We start from the raw sequence: 18013 nt of genomic DNA on the forward strand, positions 1-18013 counted from the left end.
CCAGACAATTAATGTAGAGATAGACTTTTGGAGCATACTCAGTTCATAAATTGAAAGCTGCCTATAAATAACTTTAGGAAAATTGGACATTCTGTTTATGAGAGAAGGATTGAGGAAGAGTTAGCAGCTTAACTTCTCATTTCCCTTGATGAATAAATGTAACCAAAGTGGATCTTTTTTTATTTTATTTCTACCAGCTAACCATTTGTTTTGTGTCTGTTAAAAAGCTTTGTCTAGCTAAGGAGAAAATGATTTCTCTACATGGCTAGAGGAAAAAAAAACCTGAAGGTTCAAAGTCCAAGGTTCTTTACCAAGATTGGCCAATGACAACCTGTTTTGCCCCAGGTGAGTTACTTTAGCTTTCTATGCTTCAGTGTTGATGTCTGCCAAATAGCATAGCACTTGTTTGTGAAGCATCTTGAAATCCTTGAATGAAGGCATTATGTGCTGTGGTGCAGAGTACCCTTCTATTGAGTAGAGTGGCTCAAAGAGCTCTGCTTCCACTTTCCTCAGAGGTTACAATCATCCCACATTCCTGGAAATGCATAGAATATCTATAGCAAAAGGTGTTATTGTGCTGGGGAAAAAAAGATGCATTTAATACACCAAAAGGCTTTTCCCACATTTTTAATGGTGCCTGTCATAGTTCAGTTACTGAGGTGCAGGGCCACAGAGTCTGTTATCTGATAAATCTGTAGAAATTCAACTTTCTATAGCTAAAGAAATTGCTAGCAGTGAGAGAAAAGGAGAAACAGAATAGGTTGTCTATGGGCAAACCGTTAGATTAGACAAAAAATAGGGGTGAGCTAAACATTCCATTTAGAGGCCATGAAGAATGCAGCAATAGGGAAAATGCAGATCTGTTTTACAAACTTGTTCAATGTTTGGACACACAATATGACCCTTCAGGCATCTATTTTTGCTCCATGCCTCAAGACTGGCAAGTGTTTATAACTTAGTGGGCAAAATGAAATGATAGGAGTAATCATCAGGCAATTCAGATGCAGATTACTGGCATGGAGAAAAAGGGTGGGAACTTCACAGTCATGATGGATAAAATCACTGACTTGAGCCATCAAGAACAAGTGTCCAATATGTGTTTGCTTTGTAGGTAATGAATGGAGTGCTGAACAACAATTGTTGTCTGTGGTAGCCATAATTGAAATGAGAACAGCAATATGATAAACTGCCCTGATGAATCTTCTTTCTCAACAAATAGAATTCTGAAACAAAACATGATCACTGGTCAAGTTTGTTCATTTAGAACAACTCAAGAGATTATTCTTGGTGTATACAGGAAAATGTATACATGTATGACATGTTCCTTGCAACAATAAAGCCTATAAAGTCAAACACTTAGATATTCTTCCATGATAATTTGTTGGCATTAAGATGGGAGCCTGTGGAAAACTGTGGTATCCATTGATTATTATAAGCTTTCCTGAGACAGTTTATGATTTAAAAATATTTTGTGTTGGGAGCATAGTAAAGGATGCTATATCAAGTCAAGTCACATGATGCTAAGCATTGTTCCAGACACTGTGGAACAGGCACCAAAAAAACCTGATATAGTGTCAAGATAACTTCAAAGGGTTGGTGTCTAAAGAGTGGACACTCTAGTAGAGAAAAGATGAACATGCTTTGAGAAGCTAGTAAGCATTTCTGATCAAGTACTAGAATGTGTTCCTGTGCTATGGGAATTCAGAGATACTAACTTAATCACTGAATGGATGCAGCTTCTTCAGTCAAACTGAGACCTGTTAAAGACCTTAGCTGAAAAAGACTAAGGGCTATCTCCAGTCATCCCATCTATTATCCAGAAAGCTCTGGAGAGGAAAGTGAGGCAGGTAACCTTAAATTCACTTGCAAGTCAAGACATCACCTTCCTGATGTCATATTGCTCTTTGAGAACTAAGGACAAAAAAAAAAGGAAATATTACTTGAGGTACAAAAATGTTTTGATGTGTTGAATTTGGATTTGGCCATTTTATGAGGATTTTGGAAAATATAGTAACTATATCAACAGCACTGCCTGGAGGTAAAGAGACTTGTATAGTCCTGCCACTATTCTCAACTACTGTATGATCTGGGGCTTATCATTCAATTTTTCTGAGGGTCAGCTTTGAATCAGTTAGAACTGCAGATGAGAACACCAAGACTCAGAAAGTTTTAAATGACTTTAGCATAGTCATAAATGGCAAATCCAACAATTTTTGCACTACTTCATTCTCACAAAATTGTTGTATAAATTCAATGGATATTAAGGAAAGGCATTATAGTATATTAAGAAGAAAGCTAGACTTGAAGTCAAGAAAAACCTGGATTAAAATTCTGTCTTTGGTACTTCCTGGTTGTGTGACCATGAACAAAGCATTTAACTTTTCTAAATCTTATTTTCTTTGTCCATAAACAAGAGATAATAATTCCCACCTTATAAAAGAGTGAGGATCAGATATAGAAATGTCAGTTGACATTACAAAAGAAAAAAAGACAGCACACAATGGAAATAGATTTTGATGAGAATTTCAATGAATAAAAGCCCAGTAGCTGGTTCCCTTTGCCTGCCTGCAAGCTAGTGTTGCATTATTCATTTTATTTACCCCATTGTCCATCAACAGAAGTTAGCAAATAAAAAGTACTAGATTCTAAATCTTGGAGATGCTACTGAATTCTTGGAAGTAGTTGGACATTTAATGACTACTAGGATCAAAATATAGCAACATCCAGAACCATGGGTCTGTAGGTTAATGAATTTTCATATCCATGAAAAAATGTAATGGAATCATCTAAGATTGATTAGCATACCACCATATACTGTGACAGAATCTCACAGTCAAAGGACAAAAGATTGACTTCTTTCTTTGCCACTATTGACCTTGCATTGATAACTAATTTAAGGACCAATAACACCCAATCAAGAAATTTGGCTATTTGCATGAGCATATGCCATATCCAATTAGTAATAGAAAAATGTATTCCCTAGAAGAAAATTCTGTGTCTGGCAATGAACCAGATGGTGCGGATGTTAGTTTTCAAGCATGAAGGAGACTGACCAATGTGACATCTTGCTCAGCTATGTCATTTCTAGCCCCCATGGCTCCCCAGATATGCAGAGACTTCAGATTGACATATGGAACACTGATTTTCTGTTGCATTAGCTGAACGATGATGTGCTAAAGACCAACAAAAATAGGGCATGATCCACAAAGGGACCAAATTGATTGGAAACTTTGATGATGTTCATAAGAGCGTGACATTGCTACCAGCTCAACTATTAACATCCTCTCAGCCTCATTCAGAATTAGAAAAATCTGATACAGAATGATACTTTTATTAAAGGTACGACTGGAAATCATTGATTTATAGATATTTTAGTCAGCCATTGCCACTTTCCATCCATCTTTTACAAATCGAGGCCATATTATCACTTTAAAAAATATAATTACAATTTCTATTATATTTGAAAGAATGCTAGATGAGTGGTACACTTTGTGGCATTGTATCACATAAATTTCCTCTAATTTAGTGTTTTCTCTCTAATACGCCATCTGTAATCCATGTAAATCAGGGGATTTCACAGTATATTCATTCTGGTTTTATTTGCTCAGTAATTGAAAAAATCTTCCTGGGCAACAAGTAGCTTTCAGAAAAATATTGCCTGTTTGGAGAGTTTTAAAGGATCTTTATTAGTTCTTTTCCTTCCTATTCTCTTCATCTGTCTGTCTCCTTTCCAAAAAGAGTATAAAAATCAAAATCAAAGACATGAAAGTATGCCTTTTTTGAAAATAATCATTTAATTCAAAGCTCTGATGATAAAGACTGTTTAATTTATGGAGGCTTGTCAGTTGCTTAAAGCATATGTGCATTGTTACATACATGGGATAAAGAAACTAGAAATCTAACACTCCCATTAAAATAGATTAGCAAAAGTTTCCTGAAAAGTACATTAGGATATTAAGTGTCCAGTTGCCCAGAGCAGAGGACATTATTTCTTCTTTAGTCTCAGCCAAGAAATATCGTCAGAATGACAGTGCCTTCACAAAAATTGGACCAGGTCACATTGTCTTGCAAGAAATAATAATACAGGATGAAACAATTAAATTCAATAGCCATTTATTGAGTACTTACTTTTTCAAGGAACTGTTTGCAAGGCACTGTACTAATCACAATGGCTACAGAAATGAAAAATGAAACAGTCCCTGTTGACAAGGAACTTGTAGTCTAGTAGAAGGATGAAGTATATTTAGAAATAATCATAATACAAGTTAGAGAATGATTTATTGCCCTAAGTCAGAGTTGCCTGAGAAATTCAAGGAGTCAACATTTACTTCTAGCTGGGAAAAGGGGTCATTACATAGATGGCACCTAAAATGGGCCTACAAGGAGAGGAATTTCTTGGTCTGCCCAGTTCAGGGCAATACACTAAACAAAAGCAACAGACAAAATCAGGGAACAGCTAGCAGCAAGAGTTATATGCCATGAAATAAAAGTACTAAAGTGGATTAATATTCCCTAGTAGAGAACTTGAATGCCTGAAAAGGAGTTCATATGTATTTGATTCAGAAGACATAGAAGTCTGTGAATAAGAAATTGATGTGACCAGAACTGTCTTTTAGGAAGATGAATTTCATGAAAGATGTCAAAATGTAAGAATCTGAAGGCAAGGAAATCAGTTGGTAGGTTCTTGTAACAATTAGGTACTAAGTATATTTTTGCTATAAATGACATTTTGCAGATGTAATTGACTTAGTAAATAACTGGGATGTGCCCATGAAGAGGAGTAAAGATTCAATGATTAATTTGAATTTTTGATCCTGTAGGGTCAAAAAGTAGGAGAATAGTGCATATTTTTAAAAAATAAAAAGGTTAGAATTGATAAACTTTGGAAGAAAAATGATAGGTTATGATAATTTTAGCAGCGAGTTTGAAGTTCTGGCAGTATATGCAGCTGGAGATTTGGAGAAAGCAGTTGAAAACATGAGACCAAAATTCAGTAAAGAAGAGAACACTTAGAGAAATCTATGAATCATCTATATGGAGATGTTAATTGAAAATCAAGGCACATAGGTCTAAATACTCATCCATAGGGAAAGCCCTCCAAATTTTTGAAGATAGAAATCATTCCTTCTCTATACCTTCTCTTTACCCATCTAAGTACTCTTTCTTTTTTTTTTTTTAAAGCTGAATACTACTAATTCTTTAAAAAGATCTTAAGGCCCTTTAGCATCCTGGTTACCTTCTAAATTCTCACTATCTCATTAATGTCATTAATAAAATGTGATACCTTTAACTTTACATGCTACTCAATGGTGTAGTAGATAGAATGCCAGGTCTGGAGAAAGGAAGATGAGTCTTCCTGAATCTTCCTCAGATACTTAATAGCCATTTGATTCTGGGCAAGTCACTTAATCCTCTTTGCCTTAGTTTCCTTGCCTGGAAAATGAGCTGGAGAAAGAAATGGTAACTACTCCAGTCTCTTTGACAAAAATAAAATTCTAAATGGCATCATGAAGAGTTGGATATGACTGAGAATTTCTGACCCAAAACGTAGCACTACATGTTAAATGTGGTCTAAATTAGATAAAGAATGATGGGGCTATCGCATTCTTCATTCTGGATGTTATACCTCTATTTTTAATTCATCCTATGATCACATTATGAATATTTTTGAGAGGTTGCCATGTTATAATGCTGACTCACAATGACTTTACTATTTACAAAATCTTCCAAACTTCAGAGGATTTTCTTTCTGGCCATGGTTTCTTCTTTTTTATATTTTTGAAATTGATTTTTTTTTTTTTTGCAGCTACAAGTATGATTTATAAATAAGTTGCAGGACTTTATTGTCTGAGGAAATTTTCACACAGAGTTCCTTCTGGTAATGAAATCACAGGTATGGACAAAAAAGACTTTTTAAAAAATCATTAGATTTGTTAATTTCAGATCCTGACCCATCCAACATGTTAACTTTCCTTCCTCGATTTGTGGCATAGCCACAAAAATGACAAGTACACTGTCTAGACTTTCACTAAAGCCATTCATTAAAAACACAAAATAGGACAGGACTCCATGAGAGTGACTCTTCCAAGTTGCCATCAACCTATTAATTACTCTTTTAGTCAACTGATTTCAAATCCACCTATTTGTCCTATCATCTAGCAGAGCTTTATACCTCTCCATCATGTCCATAAGGAAAGCATGAAACTGTTAAAAGTGACAGATTCTGGTTTTGTGTCTTTTTCTTCCATGAAATCCACTTTATTGACCAGTTCTAAACTGGAGAATAGAGGTCAAGATTTCTGTTGAAAGGAAGATAATGACAGAATAGTATTGAAAATAAGACATGTACACAGTAAATGTAATATAGGGCAGTCTGTGGTAAAGCTAAAGGCTGATGCAGACTAAGTACTCTAATATACTTCACAAAAGAAAAATCACTTTTACTGGAAGTAGGAGTGGACATGGATATGTACATCAAGGAAATTTTCATAGATGAGGTGACATCTAATATGGACCTTAAAAAGATAATGTTTTAATAGTTTGGAGGGAAGCACTCTGAGATTTAGAGATAGCATGAGCAAAAGTAAAAAGATGAAAAAAGGTAGAATGAGAGTGGCATAAGAAATGAATAAGCTTAGGTAGAATATAGCATACATGAAGGGACAAAGAGAGCTAGAAGCTTTGCTTAGAGATTATGAAAGTCACTCAGTAAGTAGTCAAAAAGCATTTTAAGTGTTTATTATGTGTGAGGAAGTATGCGAAGTCTGAAAAAATAAATAGTTTAAAACTTATTTGTAGGCACTGGCAAACTATAACAAAGGTAGGGATACTCCATTAATCAATTAAGATTTTTTTTCAATCAAGCACTGTGCTAGATTTTGAAGAAGGCAAAAATGAAACAATTTTTGACCTCAGAGAGATTACTTTCTATCAAAGAAATATATACATAAACAAACATATAGAGAATAGATAAATACACACAAGATAGCTAAACACAATGTATTTATGGAGAGAGGATAGTAGTAAAGAAAAGTTCACATAGAAGTTGGATGAGTCTCAAAGAGAATTCCATTAGATGGAGGGAAGGAGGAAATGTGTTCCTTCACACAAATGGCAGACAGAAAGCTATGTGAGGAACAGTGAGATTAGTTTATCTAAGCTTTTGTATGTAAGAAGGAGAATAAAGTGTTTATGAGGCTGGAAAGACAGGTTGGGTCCAGGTTGCAGAGGACACTAAAAGACAAATTGACTAGATTATACATTATTCTGGAGGTAATAAGCACTGAAATCTTTTGAGTGGGGGAGTTGACATGGTCAGATCTGTGCTTAAAAATAATCACTTTGTCAATTATATGAGAAATGAATTGTAGAGAAGAGAGGTATTGAGATCAATTAGGAAACCATTGCAATAATTTAGGTGAGAGGCAGTGAGGGCCTGTACTAAGATGGTGTTTATGTGAATGGAAATTTGGATTCAAGAGGAGTTACGAAGATAAGATTGATGAAACTTGTAACTGACTGAAGGTGTAAGGTGAGGCAGAGTATGGAATCAAGGGTAATATCAAGTTTGCAAACTTGTAAGACTAGAACAATGGTGACTTTGACAGATATAGATTTCTGGTTTTGACATATTGAATTTGACACATCACCAGGACAACCAGTTTAAAATGTCCAATAGACAGTTGGTGATATGAGAAGGTGAGACAGCATGGCTGTGTGTATATATATCCCTAGACAGAATCTTGGGAAACATGAACAATTTAGGGAAGGGATAAAGATGGAGATTGAGTGATTGATTATAATGGGGGTGGTGTTGTTAATAATAATAAATGTTTTTTAAACACTTACTATATTTCAGGCACTGTGCTAAGTGCCTTAAAATTATCCTGTCTGATTTTCACAATAATCATGGAAGGATTATTATCATCCCTATTTTACAGATGAAACAAACAAAAAAAGAGGTTAAATGACTTGCCTAAAGTCACACAATTAATCATCTGAGACTAGATTTGAATTATGATCTTTCTGACTCCACATCCAGTGTTTTATCTATTTCCTGAGCTAACTGCTTTACTACCTTGATAAATAATTGATCAGACAAATAGAGGAAGTTAGACTGGAGAGTAGTGTCATGAAAATCCAGAGATGAGAGAGTATCTAAGAGAAGAGGATGCTCTGAAGTTTCAAATAGCTCAGAGAAATCAGGAAATATGAAGATTCAGAAGAGACCATCAGATCTGGCACCACTGGTAACTTTGAAGAATTAATTTCAGTTTTGGTTGAGGTAGGAAGACAAATTGTGAAAGGCTGACTGAAAGGAAAAGAAGTACAGGCAGTAAATATGGATAACTTTTTCAACGTGCATGGCTTAGGAAATAAAGAGAAAGAGTGGATAATATGGTTTGTAAGGATGATAGTCTCTTTTTTAAGGATAGGAAAGACATGAGAATATTAGAAGGTAGCAAAGGAGAAAAAATATGGAAGAATTATATGAAGGAGTTTTGAAGTAAGAATAATAGAGAGTTCTAATCAAATGATCCAAGAAGTCTTACTAAGAAAGAAGCAAGATCTTTACCTGGTTGGGGTCCCAAGTAGGAGTAGCAGTGAAGGGACAGGTATAGCAGAGAATAAGGTAGGAGGCTTGAGTAGAGATAAGAAGGTTCAGAATGACTTCTCTGGGTAGTGAGTTGGGAATTAATTAGAGAAAAATAAAAAGTTTGCCTTGCTGAAGTGACTTCCATTTGAAGTTCAATAAGATATATTTGTAGTATAAACATTCTATGCTGTTTTGTGACTTCCACCAGCTCTGTGAAGCACCAAATTGAATAAGAATGGAATAGATGAAAGTTGGAGTATTTCAGAACTAGGGTTTGAAAAAGGAAAAGATGAAGATATATTCAAGAATTCGAGAATTGAAGTGTTTAAATGTAGGATTAGTATTGGGGAAAGAGGAAAATGAATTCAAGATAGAAGTCCTGGCCTGACTGAGAATATACTGAGGAGGGAAGTATTAGAAATGGTAAAGAGATCCAAGTATAGTTTAGGAGGAGAAATGAGTGTATGGTGTGATTGAGTTGGAGTAGAGGATTAAGTAACAGGATATGAGGACATAGAGAAACTGGAAAGTTTGGATATATAAGGAAGTATCAATACAAATATTGAAGATCCTTAATATAATAGACAATGGTCAATAAACATTTATTAAGGACTTGCTATATGCTAGGCATCATAGTTAGTGCTGGGGATACAAAAATGAAACAATTCCTGCCCTTAGGGAGTTTATTATCTAATACAAAAGAAAGCTGAAAAGCAAGAAATTAAAAGAGGTATCTAAGTTGATATGGGACATAGTGAAGAAATCATTCAGAAAAATCCCAGGGTGGTACCTTAAGTGAGAATTGGGGGAAATACCTGAGCTGTGCTTTCTCCTCAAATGGCAGTTTGGAGTTCATGGTCCCACTCTTTAATCAGAGAGATTGGTATGGTATTAAGGTTGAAGAGATCTTACAGGATGATGAAGCTCTCTCAATAATAAGCTTCCTGGGACATAGTGGAGAAGTTAGAAAAAGAATACTATGACTGTATGAGAAATGAGTCGAGCACAGAAGTAGGGTAGGTGAAGGAGAGGAAGATAATCAATTTAATGCTGAATTCCTGGAGAAAGAAGGGAGAATAAATTGAGGCTGTTAAATAATAAGCACTAGGGTCTGTCTAGGTTAAAAAAAATGAATCGATAAACTGTCAAGAAAGAGAGGTTGCTAAGTGATGGCAACAAAAAGAAAATCTGGAAGTAGTAGAAAGGAGCAAGGAATATGCCGATTTCCCTTCCAATATTAGTAAGTAGATTAGGGATAAAGTGAGTATACAATTAATACTTCAAAACATTGGTGTCAAACATGTGGCCTACAGGGTGAGTGTGACCCACAATATTCCCAAGTGTGCCTGAACCAGATTAAAATATAATTGGTAAATATTTAACAACATAAATAAAAATGCAACAAACAGATAATATTACATTATATAAAAAAAACCCAGTATATATGCGGCCTGCAGGAATCATTATGTACAGATTAGTGGTCCCTGTTCCTATTTCAGCTTGTCACCAGTGCTTTAAAGAATGATCAGGAATACAACATTCTTTGTTTAATGAGAGCAAGTAGATGAGAGAAAGTATGAAAGAAAGGTTCAGAAGCAAAGGAAGTTGGTTCATTATGGTATGGAAATTCTAAAGAATCCATTGGAAGGAGGGGACAGAGTTGGAATGGTTCATAAGAGATAGGGTTGAGTAGGATGGGAATGAGAGAATTGAAAAAGTGGGTTAGGAATAATTTGTTCTTGAATAACCAGTGATTAAGTAAAATGGAGATAGACTGTGAGTGGTCAGAAATTGCTAGCCCTTGGAGTAATAATGGATGGTAAAAGAATTATAATGCTCAGTCTTCATAGAATGGTATTTGTGATTAAATGCCAGAGTATTAGGTCCTTGTTGCCCATATTTCAAGATGCTTGAGTGGGGACAATAAAATGATAGCTATCCACACACACACACACACACACACACACACAGAAAATCACACACACACATATGTGTGTATGTATATGTATATATATGTGTATATATATATATATATATATATATATATATATATATATATATACATACATGTAAATTCCTTGAAGTAAGTAAGGAACCATCCCTTAGCACAGTAGTAAAAACAAAGTAAATCTTAATAAATGCTTATTGGCTGATATATTAATATACCTTAGATATTTTTAAAAATTGAGGAAAGGCTTAATTCAACTCAAATAAACAAGCACTGTTTGAATACTTGTTATTTACCAAGGATTAAGGATACTAGACAAAATAAAAACAGTCACTGACCTGAAAGAATTTACATGGCAAGGTAGGGCTGGGAGTGTGGGGAATTTTGAGACTGAAGAATTGACACATAAGAGCTACGGAATATAATGAAAATGTTTAACATTTTATTCTAGAAATAATAGGGAGCCAATAAAAAGTCTCTGAAGAGGGGATTGATATAGTTAGAACTTTGCTTTGGGAATATCAAATTGGCAGAGGATGAATCAGAGAGGGGAGAAACTGAAGGGAGAAGAATTAGGGGGCCACTATAGTAGTCTTATCAAGAGAAGATGAAGGCATGAATTAGGGCTGCTTTGGAGTGAAGGAATAGGAAAGGGCCAATAAATGAAATATTGTTGATATTGGATAAGGACAATTTGGCAGTTGAATGGATTTAGAAGGTGAAGGAGAATGGAGTCAAAGATGACTCTAAGGTTGTGAATCCATTTAATTGAAAATATGACAGCACCTTCAGCAAAAACTGGAATTTCAGGAAAGAGTTGGGGTTCTTTTGTTTTTTGGAGTGGGGATAATTAGTTTTTAGAGGGATGTATTGAATTTAGGAAGCCTTCATGGTATTGGATAGAGCCTCTGTGAAGGATTAATGGGAAAATGTAGACAAGAAGAACTAAAAGGCATATAATTAGTAGAGGAAGATCAAAATCAGTTAAAAGAGATCAAGAAGGTTTCTGTTGAGTTTTATATATGTAAACCCTTTGTTTTCCCTTGCTTCAACAAAACCTGGAGTCCTGTTCCAAATTTTCTAAGGTCAAGAGGAATTGGATTTTAGATTTTGTCATATGCTTTTGCTACCTATACCACCCAAATCCTTGTGGCCCAGTGTCATGCTGAGTGAAATATTGTTTTGTGGTTAGGGGTTATTTCTATCTCACAAATGTTAATGAAGATTACTTTCTTTTGTTCATGATCCATACCTATATAATTAGAATACATAACAAGACAAGAATATGACTCAAAGTAAAATAACGCTACATTTTCTTGGAGAAAAAATTAGCAAATTCAGCTTACTTAGTAGTATAATGATATTCACTGTTCCCTTAGCTTTTCCTAGTCAATGAAAATATTCACTTTCATGCTCTTTAAAAGTTAACATCCATTGGTGAAAGCACTAAAATCCCTATATTAATCCAAAGCATAATATCTCAAGAATTGTTTATGAAAATCTGTTTATCAGGGTATCTCAGAACCTATATTTTTCCTTATTACTTAAGCTTAAGTTACTTATCCAAGGTCAGAGATAATGCGTCCAGGGATGAAACTTGAACCTGTTTTTACTTGGTTGCAAGGCAGGCTCTCGTTCCATTATGGAAACTGTCGCTAATTGCTTATTACTTATATAAACATTACATGCATTTCCATTGTAGAGTTTGCTTCTTTAAACCGTTTCACTTCTGTGGTCTCTGTTACTGTTTAACTGTCTCCTATTTTAAGATAGTTTATTTTCACCTTGAGACTTCTGTACCTTTCAAAAATCTGGGTCTCATAGATATTACTGGGAATATCTTTCTAGAACTCATGTATATTAACATGAGTAAACTTTAGTCTGGAGTCCTTCCATATCCAAATCAAATCAAAACTTTATTCCTGGAGTTTCTGTATTTCTCAAAGTTAAAACCTAAAGATTTTATAAGTTTTCAAGTGTCTCTTGTTTGGATATGACAGTCTTTTTATAACCTTTGGCTTAATAGACAACCTCTGTTGGAATGTGATGGTCAAATCAGACAAAATTCATCTACTTTCCATCCATCAAACACTATTTTCAGTGAATTAGCCTGGATGAAACAAAAAATGCTGGTGACAATCAGAAAAATGACAAAATAATTATTTTAAATTGAATATCTAAATGATTCTTCCTACTGAGATAGGACTTAGAATGTCTTATAACTTCCTCATAGTTTATTTCTTTTCATTTTGGCCATAGATAGTTTCCTAACCTAATCCAAGAGGTTCCTATTTTTCTGGGATTTTGAAAAAACTTCAACAAAACTACATTTGGGCTTCTAAAATTTACAGTATGCTATTTCCATTATAAAGAATATATTCCTGATTTTTACAATCTTTCTGAAAGCACTTTTTTTCTCTAAAAGAAGATGCAATTGTATGAAATCTAAAAAGAAAAAGTGACACAATGAAAGCAACTGCATGTTCCTGTGATACTATTATAATAAGTGGAAATAGAGGTGACTCTTGCCCTCTGTTACAGCAACTAGATGGTCACTACATCTTAACAATAAAATCTCTTGAGAAAAGGACAAAAAGTTCTCATTTAAATTTTTTGTTGTTGTTGTTTTTCCTTGGATGAAATCTTATCTTACCATAAATCTTAGTTTAAACAGAAATGGTAAAATGGTGCTGGATTTGCATTTCAAAGACCTGCAGTTAAAATCTGGCTTTCCAAGTACCATTTATATATCATTAGGTGAGTGACATAACTTCTTTGGGACTCAGTTTCCTCATTATAAAATACTAAGCCTATGTGATCACTATGGTCCGCTTCAGCTCTAAACTTACAATACATACCTAGGTAACTTCTCCCATTCCAATATCAAACCTATTTAATAGGAATAGAGTCTGGACCTGAGACTTCAATTGTATAGTGCATTGATATTAAACTCAAATAGAAAATGGGGACTGGGAGGAAAGACATTAAATCATTCATAAGGGGCTGAATATTTACTTTAAAAACTACACATTAACATTATGTTCTATTTTATTTATATTTATTTTTTAAAATATTTCCCAATTACATTTTAATCTGGTTCAGGCCTCACTTGGGAACCTCAATACCTCTGGCTTAGAAAACTCTTATTCCAAGAATTTAGGGAACTCCCTATGGCAATGCAAGTCAGCTCCTTGTCGGGTCTTAGTTGCCTAGACCATGAAGAGATTAAGTTACTAGCCCAAAATCAGAGAAGGTATGTGTTAGGAACGAAACTTGAATCCATTTCTACCTGTTTCTAAGGCAGACTCTCTTTCCATTATGGAAAGCTGTCTCTAATTGCTAACAGTCATCAATTATAACATCATCTGAAGCATCTATTAGATATTCTTTGTCTAAATTTCTATAAACTCTGCATAATTAAGGCTTTATATTCAGTTCAAATGGTAACTTTGTACTAAACACCATGGAAAATAAGCAAGAAGGAAAAGAAATTATCTCTTTTCAACGAGTATACATTTTCACTGGGGAAGCAAACCATCTGTGTATGAAATAACTGAAGGAGAATGAAAGGCTGCATGGGATCAAATGGATAAAGGGAATACTCATAGATATAGGAGGTTAGAAAACGACATTGATGCTGTCTGGATGATATCTTGGAGGAAATACATATTAAATGACAGGAAAATTCAGATTGGGAGTTGAGTAGAGATCTTTGGAGTATCTATTACTGTTTGATCCTCCCAATTGACCCCAAAACTTTGAAATTTATAAATTAAACAAAAAGATCAACATTTCTATAGATGCTTATTTATGGTAGAAGAGAAACATATTCAGCATTAATCATAAAAATAAATTGGGTAATATTATGATCTAGCTGCTATTTTACTGTTAAAGCCTTGAGCAAGGATAGTATTCACCATCATTCACCTACCATTTTTCTATCTTATTGATGAAATAATTAACACAATAAATTTTCCTTCATTGAAATAGTGATCAATTAAAATATTGCCATTTAAAACTGCCCAATTAAAAGGTAATACAATTGTTCATTACTCAAAAAAAATTGTTTTCCTAAAAGAGAGACCAATTGTATTCTGTGCTATGCAGCAACAAATCACACACACACACACACACACACACACACACACACACACACACACACACACAGCGTAATCTAGTGTAAAGCAATAGACCAAGGGTTGGGGGTGGGGGGAAGTGGGGAGAAGGATATCCTTTGAAAGAGTTCCACCTTCTTTCCATCTAAATTTATGTAAGTCTATGCAAATTCTATATTCTAACCCTGTCGCTAAAGCAAGGCACTAAACTAAGATGTGGAGGGGGTTGGAGGAAGAAGGAATGAGGGAGGAGTAGGAACAGGGAAAAATTTATAGGTAGGATTTGATACGGAGTGAAAATTTAGATTACATACCTAGTATGTTTTGTGCTCCCTTTCTTCCAAAGAGGAAATGACACTTTAGAATCCCTGGGATGCTGGAACCACATGCAAAAAAGGATGGGCAAATTTGTCATTCAGAATTTATGAAGGATGTTTTTCTTCTCACTGACTAAAAAGAACAAATCAAACACTAGGTTTCCAATTCTGAAAATTAGTAGACTCTGGAGAGCCAATTAAACATTATTCCCCTATCTCAACTCTGTTTTAACATCCTTCTTTATTGCACACTGTTACTTTCTCTCACAAGGTAGGTAGATGGTGTTATTAGGCTAATTTTGGGACAGTTATCATTATAATGTAATTTTTGCAATTATGTGGTAGACCAGGTGGCAAGACAGCATGGCTTTGCCTTGCCAAGGTGCAAAACAAATTCAGTGTTCAATCAACCTGAGAGAGAAAGGACAATTCTCATTTGCATAAACATGTAGCCACGGAAACGAGATGCACAGAGGTATAAGGGGAAAGAGACCTATTTTACATGATGTGCATAGAATATTTGACAGTTTAGATGGGAGGCGTCATTGATGTGGGTAGGAATGGTACGGTTGGTTGCCATGGATATGGTTTTCCCTACTGGCAGTGCAAAGATTGGCAGGGATGGATGCTGGGAAAAAAAAAAAAAAACGCCCAAGCCACTGCAACACTGTGGCAGCCTCATTCTTTTCTTTTGTTGAAAAGCTATGTATCCTTTCTGCACTAATGACAGCTCATCTCGTATGCAGTGTAATCTAGAAACACTGATATTTCTATAATAAATCATTTATGTATGATATATATATATATTTATGCATTCCATGCACATATATATGTAGGGGTATGCATGTATATATTTGGAATAACATGTATGCAGATTAATAAAAGGCATTGAGATTTAGGAGGAAAAATATTCACCCATTTACTTTTCTTTCAATGCAACACTGAAAGAATTAATTTGGGAAAATCCTTTAATGTGCAGTTATTCATTATATAGACTACACAAAATGCATAAATATTCTTAATTATCTTACAGTTCAAAAGCATATAATTGCACAATATGTGTCTGTGGGATAAGGCAAACAATAAAAGATTAAGAAGGAGAAATAGCTTTTTTAACTAGAGGCCTAGTATCTGACTATATAACTTCAAGGTCTCTGAATTTCTGTACTCTACCCAAGCAAATGGTGCTCACCTGTAAAAAATAAAGGGCTTTTCAAAAAACCAAAAACAAACCCCAAGACCCTTATAAGCTTTCAGAACATTATTCAGCACAGTAGAAACAAAAATAGGCCATTTGAACATTTCCTCAGAACAGCTGAAGGCATTTAATACTTAATTGTAAATGCTCACCCAGTGATTATCTTCTCTTTTGATATGGCTCGTTCAGAATCATGCATTCATTAGGCGCTGGAATTTTAAAACTTATATTTGGGCACGCATTCAAGAATTGGGCAATTTCTGGACAAGGAGTAAGCAGTTCCATGATGATAGTAGCAATCTGATATATACACTGGAGAAGGAAGGAACTCTGTTATCATCAATATGCAGAGCTTTATTAACCCCATAGATAAGTCCTTCTGACCTTGTGAATTTTCTTCTTGGCCCTTTTCAAACCTAAGACCCAACTAGCAGCAAAAGATTTCTTAAATTCCTAAGCCACAAGGACACTGGGAAATGCTTCAAATAAAAAGCAAGTAAGAGAAACAGTATATATTGTGAGATTCCTGTATCAGAATGAGTTTAGGGGCAAGAATTTTGAACTTCTTTGCCTTTGCATCTACTTTCCTATGCATGTAGCCAGAATTTACAGGATAATTATCAACCCATATATCTCTCTAAGTTTAAGATATAAAAAGTATTCCAGAGAGAGGAATAAAAGGAATTCTATTTGATTCATAATCATCTGTTTTAGTGTTTGTTTTTAACCCATAGAAAAGAACTTTAATAATAATGAGAAGAAAAAGGGAAAAAATAAGGAAAATCTGTATGAATGTAGATCTTCTAAGCTACTAGCTTTGTTATTTGTGGAGTTTTTAATTATTTCAATTTTCTTAAAAAGTAAATTTCATAATTTACTCAAGTTATATACAGATGACACTAGTTATTGTTGGATCAGTTTCATAAGGAAAATTATATTTCTTATTTGCAATTCAGTTGCAGCATTCCCTATAGGATAAATTGGTCAAAAGCATTCTTTACTGCTCAGGTCAGGTGACCATTATGATATCTGTTCAATAACAGTGCAATCAGATTTTCTTTGTCAAGGAACTTTGATTGGCATCATTTGTCTTATGTTTATATTCATTAAGTTTTGATCACTTTATTTCTTGCTGAACTTCAAAAGCGTAGTACTTCCCTGTCCTTTCTTAAACATGTAAGTGCCAGTATTCTTTTATCTTTATTTCCATAAACTGTTCATTCTAAGATCTATAATTCAAGTCAAGGGAAGAAAATTGTGTATATTTTTAGTATACTTAATATTTTTACATTTTATCACCATGACATTGTAAATACTTTGAGAACAAAAGCTATTTCATTTTTGTATATTATCTACAGTGTCTAATGTAGTGCCTAGCATATAGTCACACATGGGATTAATTGATTACTTGATAAAAAGATTTAAAGTTAGACTGATTGATTGATTGATTTAAAAAAAAAAAGATTTATCGTTGAAGAGACCATGGTTCGATGCTTTTCATCTTTAAGATGAGAAAACTTGGACCCTGAGAAATAAAATAATGTGTTTAAGTTAGTCACATAGTAGCAAAGCTTATATTGATGCCCAGAACTTTAGATTTCAAATTTAATACTTTTTCCCCTTATACTATCTGGTTCAGTCTTTAGTATCTCTAAGCTATAATAATTTTTTGTCTATAAAATGTGTTAGCAATATGGCATAAGGTGAAAAAATACTTAACTCTGTGCAAAATACAGTAATCCAGGGGTCTAATTATGCTAATGTTCATATTACCACATAAATATTGTCAGTCTACATGTTTTTTATACTTTTTATCATTTTATTTTGTTTTTCTTCTTT

The 18013-nt window shown here is 34.3% G+C and overlaps 1 long non-coding RNA gene across 1 annotated transcript in view; it reads right to left on the reverse strand.

The window, feature by feature from the left end:
- The window catches only part of LOC127559411 (uncharacterized), a 91515-nt gene extending 76007 nt beyond the window's left edge, over positions 1–15508 (reverse strand). Inside the window, exon 1 of the long non-coding RNA XR_007953123.1 lies at positions 14974–15508. This is a non-coding gene — a long non-coding RNA (uncharacterized LOC127559411). The remainder of the gene's footprint in view (positions 1–14973) is intronic.
- Between the last annotated feature and the right edge of the window lie 2505 nt (positions 15509–18013).

The sequence above is a fragment of the Antechinus flavipes genome, chromosome 1, assembly GCF_016432865.1.
Source record: "Antechinus flavipes isolate AdamAnt ecotype Samford, QLD, Australia chromosome 1, AdamAnt_v2, whole genome shotgun sequence".
NCBI lineage: Eukaryota > Metazoa > Chordata > Mammalia > Dasyuromorphia > Dasyuridae > Antechinus > Antechinus flavipes.